Consider the following 9,812-nt stretch of genomic DNA (forward strand, 5'->3'; position numbering starts at 1 on the left):
ATTTGGTACAGGTACGACCACAGCTGGAAGACTGTATCCAGCTCTCGTGTTCACAATCCAAGAAGGATATTGATAAATTAGAGAGAGTCCCGAGAAGAGCCATGAGAATGGTTAAAGGATTGGAAAGCGTGTCTTATAGTGATAAGCTAAATAAATTTAGCTCTTTGAATCTACAAAGAGAAAGTTAAGGGTCTGACTTAATTAGTCTATAAGTATGTACATGGGGAACAAATATTTAATAATGGGCTCTTCATCTAGCAAAAAAAGGTATAACATGGTCCAATGGCTGGAAATTAAAGCTAGACAAATCCAGATTGTTAAAAATGTATGTCTTGTTACCTATGGGAATAATTAACCATTGGAACAGCATACCAAGGGTCATGGTGGATTCTCCTTCCTTCATTGACCATTTTAAAATCAAGATTGGATATTTTTCTAAAGGATCTATCTATCTATCTTTAGAAAATATATATATATATAAGATATCCTAGGAATTATTTTGGGGACGTTCTATGGCCTGTGTTATACAGGAAGTCAGACTACATGGTCCCATCTGGCCTTAAAATCTATAAATCTCTGAAAAGTTTTGTATAAAAAGAGCTTAGGTAGTAAAAAGAATTATATACTAGAAATAATGATTTTTCAGCTCTTTATGGAAAATATCTAATTTACATTAACGGAGCAAAAACAGTTGTTGTATTTGTGAACTTTCCCTATCTTCATAATGAAACATTGAAGCTGCCATTGACACTGCTTGCTTAAGTGTTTTCTATGAAATCATCAATACCTGTTAGAACCTGCCTGGGATTAAACTCATAACATCTGGTCAACAAATATAGTGTAAGATTGTTGAGAAACTACTAATCTAGAGCAATGTTTGCTTTCATAAGGCATCTGATGCACAGCTATAACATCAAGAAAAATGTGTATTATAATACCAGAACTTGGATATTACTAAGTTTTGTTTACTTAAACCTGCATTTGATTATAATGGAAACATCAATATTAGATATGGAAGGGAACCAGTTAAAGTGGGTGTCATTAAAAATTTAACCTTCATTCCCTCAGGAGCCACCGGATTTTTTGTAAAACTTACAATATACTTCACATTATGTAAAACATTATGTAAAACAAAATAAAGGACTGTCTTTCAGTGTTTGTTTTTATTGTTACATAGAGACTAGAGATGGGCCCAAATCATGATGTTTGGATCACAATTTTGATATAAATCTGAAGTCAGTAGGAGTCTTTTCATTGACTTCGGTGTGCCCAGGGACTGGTACTTTATAGAGGTTGACCAAGCTAGAAAGGTTTGAATCTGGATTTGAACTTCCTCATAGGGCAGCAGGGCTTGGACCTGGTGTTCAAAAGAGGTGGTGTTATAAAAATGACAAAACAATGATTGAACATTATTAATAGGGATAGTCAGACTGGTTAAAATAAGAATTAGCACAACCCTTTTTGGCATTTTGATAGAATCAAGTTTAAGTTTTGAAAAATGTGCGTCACTTGCTTCCTCTTATAGAATAGTTTGTGTATGTTTTTACACTGCCTCATTCTAGGCAGGACTGAAACAGAAGTGCTGAAGTACATAATCTTATGAGACTTCCAGCCCAGCTGTGCAGAATCATGTACTTTTTGACAGTTGAGATATAATTCAGAAGAGCAGCCACAGTTTTTGTTGCTTATCCAAGCATTGTACCTTTTTGTGGTTTGCCTATCGCTCCTTATAATGCACTGGGAAGTAAACACTTTCTGTCAATGAATAAAAGTGATATGAAAGTAAATCTGATCCTGATCCTGCAATCCTCTTGCATGCATGATTCTGATTTATTTCAATGGTAGTTACATATATGGAATGGCTGCAGGATTAGGCATCTGCACCGTGAACTAGATAATTTGTAGTAATGTGTGTTTTCTCTCTGGAATCAATTAATAGTGAGAAAAGAAAACGGATTATAATAACTTTCCCATGGATTCAGACTTTATGGCCTCTGCAATTCATCTATACAATAGTTTTATTTTGTATAGTTAAGTCATAGCAGAGGGAGATAGAAATTAGGAGGTATAGGCAAGAGAGAAAGCAATGTTTTCAGCTAATATTAGAAATGAAATGAAGAGTTGATGAGGCAGAGAAATAGAAATGCTTGGTTTACACAATAGGGGCTGCAAAGAAGTCTCTTCCCATTAGTCCCAGCATTGTCTGGAGGGGCAGATAGGAGTCCTCTCTGAGTCAGATGGGAAATTCCACTGTGTGTGTTTGTGACACTGAGCCAATGAGGGTTAAGCAACTAGTGAACCAAGTGACCTAAAATCAACCTTTAAGGACATATTAGAAAAGTATTGAAATGGTAATCAGGGCCATTCCTTGTTGATAATTATCAAAGACATGTTAAATTGATTAGAGTTCTGTATTGTTAGAGGATTAGAGGTAAATACTAATTGTATTTGTCTGTGTTTACCTATATCTTGTTAAAAGATTCACAATGTGATCTCATTAGCTTGTAGATGATAAAATTCTGTTCCTGTCTGTTACTATATTCTATTGCTTCAGAGATCAAAAGGAAATATTAACATTTAGATGAAATTTGTGGCATAATAATATCATTGTCTTTATTTCTTTTTGAAGTTGGTAGTAAACTATGAATTGCTTGAATGGTTAATTATCTTATGCTAATGAATAAATTTAATCAAAGTAACAATATATATTACCTATTGTTCATCCAAGAAATGCTTGCTGTGATGCCTGCTGTCAAGAGGATATTATAGAAACTATAAAAAAGGCCTCAGGCCTGATCCTTACCATCTCAGATCTGCTTAAACTTTGTCAGGGGAAGTTCAAGCCGCAAGACTGACTTCTCCAGGTCTGTCTGGATCAGCCCTGTAATTTCTCCTGGAAGAATTTAAACAAATGCACATGGACTGCCTATTGAATTGTTTCTGGAAGAACTTTAACAAAATCAGCTGCTCACCATCTCTGCTATGAAACTGACTTAAGAACTTTATTCATGTATGTATAATAATCTTTTAACCACAGTAACTCTCTTTTCTTTTTAAATAAATCTTGGTGTTAGTTAATAAGGATTGGCTGTAGGCCTGTATTGGGCTAAAATGTGAAATATTCATTGACCTGGTGTGTAATGTATCCAATCTCTTTGGATTGGTAGAATTTTCTATACGGTGAATAAGATTTTAAGTAACCCTCTGTTTGACTTGGCTGTCTGGGTGGGAGCCCAAGGCTGGATTGCTTTAGGGGAGCTGTATTTTTGGGCTTCTTGGTAACCAGGAAGGTATTACAGAAGCTGGTTTGTGACTGGTTTGGTGCAGCTAATTATGAGAATAAACCACTAGTTTTGGGGGATCATCTGCCCCATTCTTTGCAGCTTGCCCTGATTGAGCAGTCTCAGTGTGCCCCCTCCAGAAGCGACGCTCACAGTGTAATAAACAATGGGACAGAATTACCTAAATTGGTACAATGAAGTCTAAATGTACATCTCTCAGAGACAGCCTGACCCTTTGTGTATTAGGCTGATTCACCACCATCTGTTCCCCATTAGGGGGTGACTGCCTGGGAAGGACATCTTTGAGTTGCAGCCAGGACTCCACAAGAACCCTGCCAATGGTGGCTGAATGTCCATAGGAGTTGCACCAACAGAAGTTGCCACAGGAATCTGCTAAATTAGAGCATCCCCTGGCCATCCTACCCGTGTACCCATTGCTTTGGGCAGTGCTAACGCACCACAGGTTCCCAGTGGAGGAGAAGTTTTCTATTCTCCATCACTGCATGCAGACCCTCAGAGGACTTTCCACCATTTCAGGACTCACTGGGATTTATGCGGGCTGAAAGTTATACAGATACTTGGATGAATATGGGTCAGGGAAGACAATTTTGAACTGTATCCTGAAATAAATTGGGAGCCAATAAGGTTTTGGTGAATGTTGTCATGCCTCCTTGTACATGAGAGAAAGTGAGCAACTATACATGCTGGAGTCAATAGAGCTTAGACTTGGGAGAAGCATATTGGAATAGTCAGGACTAAAGACGGCATGAAAGAGAATTCCAGGAGAGGTGGAGGCAAGATAGTGGTATACATAGGGAATGTTGTGGAAGTGATTATGCACAGCTATGTGAATTATGGGAAGAGGAGTGTTCAAAGTCAAGAATGACTAGAAGGTAGTCCAGTGCCTCATTATGTACTTAATCCTGCACTAAACAAAATCCACAATTCGTATACATAGCCACATATTTGGTTTTGTAAAGAGATATCTGACTGGGCCATAGAGAGTGTACAGATCCCCTTCATAAAGTGCCTTTTGCACCAGTCATACAGTCCAGGACTGGTGGTAGCTGTGTCATTTCCTTGTGGGAGACATAATCTACTTTTCTATTTACATGGGCATTTGCTTTGTGATAGTGTAAAGAGCAGGCAACAAAAAGCAGTGGCATTTAAGATTTTAAAATAATATGAAACTGCATGTAATTTAGACAATAGCATTTGGAATATTAACATAGCAAATGTATATGTGAAAATACATCAGCTGTCTTTAGAGTCCCATAAGAAGTTACTGCATAGGGAGAATTACTGCTGGTCTGGGCTAGTTACTCTACCCAGGAAAAGAGATGCATAGTTACTATTGTTGTAGTAGCATGGCTTACCCATCTATTTGTACTTGATACATACTTTTGTCATGTCAACCATTTCCTGTCCACTGTTCTGAAGATAGTTACCCAGACAACCCAGAGGTTGCAGCCTTCGCACAAAGCTATGTAAAATATGAAGTCAATACTGCTGCAATGCCTGGCCTGCTTGCACATTGGAAGTGAAGTGTAAACCGATGTGCTACATGTAATATACAATAGATAGTAGTGCATATCTTGTTTCTACTAACTCTTAGGCCCAGTACTTTACTATTTGAACACAGAGGGCAATTGCCCATATCTTAGTAAATATAAAAGTATTTCATATCATGCAGATGACATTTTAAACCATTTAATGGGGTTTATTATCAAAAGTAATTAAAATATATCAGTTTAAAAAATAATTTAATCTGTCAGCTAAATAAAGTCCAGTTCACAGCTGGAACTATTTTGTTCTTTGAAATACTGCTAACCACACTGCTGGAGAAAGCATGAAGTGAAATTCTTGAAAACTTTTTTTGCTATATAATTTATTTTTCTTTCTATTCCAGATATTTTCCTAATTAATAGTTTTCCCTTTTGTGAGGCGCTTGGAATGACTTTTCCTTAGATAGTGCTAAAACGTAACTAAGGTCAGAATTTAAACTCAGATCATTTGGCCCTTGGCAGTAGTTTATACTGAAACCAAACCCCAGTACAATACCAAATGTATTTCCACTTAATAATGCTATCCTGAATGCACATTATTACTTATGTTTGGAACAAAAGAAGGAAAATGTTAAATGCTGCTCATGAAATTATTTCAATTTTATAAATCACACAGGTTTTTTTTTTTTTTTTTCATTTTAAATCATCAGTGTCAAAGGCCACGTAGATTTAGCACTGACTGTTTAAGACCTACCAGTAGAACAAAGAAAAAAAATAAAGAGAGAATGTTTCACACAGAAACTTTCACTGCTAGATTTTCATCATCTATTACTACTCAGATGAAACCAAATCGATAAATAGATCAGGACACTAAGCCCGAAGAAAAAAAATGATTGTGGCAGAATGAATTTTTTACACTCTGTTAATGTACTCTACTGGGTCCACCAATCACAGTGTATGGCACTGTGGAAAAATTTACAGTCTGAAGGTCTTATTTCTGAATCCACTGATTATCCTTAGATTGAATATCTATGAAGTATTTATGGGTCTGACATTAACTATTAACCTGGCACATCAGTGTAAGTGGTATGGCATATAAAACTGACTCATCCTGTTTAAAACATTTCAGAGATACACTAGAGTTTGTTTTACAGGTTAAGTAATCACAGCTTGGAAAGCTCTGTGGGTAATGCTATGATGATAGTCAACCAGCTGGATAGAGCAGTAAATTATAACACTATTCAGTGCTGACAGTTGTGATGACCCCACTTTCTGGCTGTTATATCTTTCTGAGAGCTGAGTTGTCCTTGCTCTGCCTTTCACTTAAATAATTCCAAATCTCCAGGCTTGTGTAATCCAAAGAAGGTTTAGGTCAGGAAAAGTAAGTATTGCATGTCTGGTCACATTTTTTGTTTTTTACACTTTCCTAATGTGCTGTCAGAAAAGTGACTCTGTAAACATTGAACCTTCTTACTCTGTTCCCTGGGTGTATTTCTGTGTATCTACTTACTTTGCCTCTTTTTGCCGAAGAAAAAAGGCAGGAAGGGGAGAATGAGCTGTATTCTATTCTGGCTCATACATCAACAGAATTGTTAACAAAATTCCAATTGCAGACTCTTTACATTGAGTTCAACTACCTCTATATAGTAATTAGTTAGTTCAGGTTTACTAGTGATTTTGCATGAGTCGGACAACCCAGCTTGTCTTTCAGATCCCAGACTGAGTTGCAGGGCAGATTTTGTAAAAAAAAAAAAAATTGTCAACTAGAAAAAACAAATGGTCTGGAAGCCATTCAGAAATCCTAAACAATTAGGACTGTGTGAATATTAAAGTTGGGTACAGGTATAAAAAACAGATTTTTTTTTGATCAGCCCAAAATGAAAAGTTTTGAAGGTTTCAAGAACCAAAATGTCAAATAAAAAAAAATCCTTTGTTTTGTGTTGACTGAAATGTTTCAGTTGAACCAAAATTAAATTGTTTTGATTTTTGAGTTTTTAGACACATTTATATAATTGTTTTTTAAATAAAAATAAGGGACATTCTAAACAAAATGTCTTCTTGAAATGAAGTTAAAAAGCTTAGTTTCAGAAATGCCAAAATGAAGCATTACAACATTTCCAAATTTTATTTTTTGTTCAACCAAAACAGTTCCTTGAAATGAATCAGAATTTGTCAATTGTTTCAGTTGACCCAAATCTGCATTTTTCAGTGAAAAATATTTTGCATTGAAAATTTCCCCAATGCCATTGTTATGGGTTGTTTTTCAGAAGCTCTGCTTCTGGATCTGGATGTGTTTAGATAATGTCACAGTAAGAGCTGACCACATGCTATGCCAAAAAACAAAGAAACAAAACAAAAAGCAAACCCTTGTGAATGTATGTTTGCATTAGATGTGAATTAGTTTTGCAACTCCTTTTATTCATTTTTGCAAATATATAGTTGAGTAAAATTTGGTGTTAAGTAGTGTTTGCTGAAACAGAGTAATGAATGCAATATCCATATAAATATCTATCTAAGGTACTTACGACACTCATTATCATAGGATATGACTGTCTCATAATTCTTTTAATGTACGTATCCTCACAACAACCCTGTGAGGTAGGCAAGTGCTATTATCCCCATTTTACAGATGGGGAACTGAAGGAGAGAGAGACTAGGTGACTTTTGCAAGGTAATCCAGGAAACCTGCTGTGGGGAAGGGAATTGAACCCAAGTGTCTTAAGTCCTATATTAGCACGCTATCCACTGGTCCATCGTTGCACTCTCATGGAGATATGAATGAAGGTATGCATTCATCTTTGGGTATTACATGTAAATGTTTGTACAGCTCTCTTGAAAATTGTGGGCTTGGGAATCATTCAGTCACAAAGCAGAAGTGGTATCATGTGATTCAGGTAACCAGTCATTCACTATGAATAACAAATTACAAATAGTGAATACTCCAAGCAACAGTTGAGGCAAATAGTACACATGGAAAATAAACTGTTTAAATTAACAAACATGCCCCTAAAAATCTGTTTGTGGATAATCTCTTAATAGAAAAAGAGGCAACATTTCTCAAATTGTTGCCTGCAAATAATTTGTCAGTTCTTAACCAAATACCCCTCATTTTACCTTTTGACCTCTTCCCCCTCAACATTCCCTTCACTGTTTACCCTTAGCTTTTCTTACCTTAAAGAATTTCTCTCAGACTGTGGTGGCAGGAGAGTAGTCACACAACAGGCTGCCTTAAAAAAAAAAAAAATTAAACAAAGCAAGATTCAGTTCATTTTAACAGTCTCATAGGATTAAAAGCTCAGAAGTCTGGAAACTGGTCAGAAAATTAGTTAGAAGAGGAAACAGCACAAAGTAACCCAGTGGATTTATCTAAACAGCTTTCCTCCTTTGGAAAGATTTTAATTTTTACTCTGAACATAAATGAAAAGTGTTTGAGACATCCAAATTCCCATGGGAGCAGCGAAACTACAAAATAAAACAAACATATAAGGGATACCATTGGCAGTGTCTGCTAGGACAATGTCAGGAATGATTATACTTGGATCAACCTTTCACCACAGGAAAGCCTTATCGAGTTTATTGGTATTGCACTGTTGAGGAGTTGCAACTGTAAACTATAACAGCATATCACACTTAGCCAAGGAATGAAGTAAGGCATTTCTTCTAACAGCATTAGCCCATCTTCTTTTACTTAAACCAAATGCAATTGATTAAAATTAAATTAAAGCAAAAGAAATTAACTCAGCTAGGAACAGTACAGGAAACAAAAAAATTGAAATTAGATGGAAAATATTAAAGTAGACAATTAATTAGTATATTATTTACCTTCATTTAACTTTCAAGGCTGACTGATACCACTAGCCTTACTTTCAATTAAAGTGGGGGTCATGTTGGGTAATAGATGGGCTTGTACCATTTTTTTTCTGAACAGAAAGAGAAGGAATTGTCCATAAAGATCCTCATGCAGAATTCCACAGCCTACCCAGAAGGCCACAACTTTCTGAAGCTCTTTCAGCCCCTGTCACATCTCCCCATCCTGTTATCCCCAGCAGGCAGCTCGATTGGATTTGAGCTACCAGGAATTCCCCTGAGAAAAGCGCCCCCATGGAGGCTCTGAAGGAAAAAAAAACCCTCATTGATTTTTTGGCAAAATTATTTCTTTATTTTTCAACCAGCTCTAGGGAGAAGGTTGATGGTGCTGCAGAAGTTGGCTTCTCCCTCCTCCTTTTTACATGCAGAAGATTCTCCTGAGTACATGGATCTGGGGTGGAGGCACACAGAGCCTCTGTCAGCAGTAGGACTGGGATAGCAGCAGGAAGAGACTGCTAATGCTGCCTAAACTCTAGCAATGTCTGAATCCATCAGCAGGAAAAACAGCTGATAAGAGTGGGGTTCTGAGGAGAGCAGCATTTGTAGTGCTAGACGAGGGGATGTCAGTGAAGCACCCTAAATCCTTCAGACAGTGGGAATGTCTGAATAAGGCTAGGTATTAGCAACTGTGACTGGATAGGAAAACAGGAAGCAAGGAAGATGTTGCTGGTCTCTCTAGGACTGGGGTTTCCAAATTTGGTTCATGGATTGTTCAAGGTAAGCCCCTGGCGGGCCACGAGACGCTTTGTTTACCTGAGCATCTGCAATTACAGCCACTTGCAGCTCCCAGTGGAGGTGGTTTGCTGTTCCCAGCCAATGGGAGCTGTGGGAAGCGGTGGCCCGGCACAATATACAGAGAGCATGTAAGAGTGAGACTAGAATAAGGGCAGGAGAGCCACAACTTTACTGAGATAAGAACATCGACAAAGCAAACTGTATAAAATATTTAATCTTCAGAGTGTGCTGGTAGCTTTTTTATTGTTACTGTGTTTTATTGCTCTTGTAATACTAGGACTGTTTGTTCTGAGGTGTGAAATTAAAAAATAGAGAATAGTTTCTACCCTGAATGTTTTTTAAAGTTTTTTTTTTTTTAAATCTAATTTTTCTGCTTTTAAAATGGATAAGACTTAGCACAAAACCTCATGTCATTGCAAAAGAT

This window comes from Trachemys scripta, chromosome 1 (assembly GCF_013100865.1).
Source record: "Trachemys scripta elegans isolate TJP31775 chromosome 1, CAS_Tse_1.0, whole genome shotgun sequence".
Classification (NCBI taxonomy): Eukaryota; Metazoa; Chordata; order Testudines; family Emydidae; genus Trachemys; species Trachemys scripta.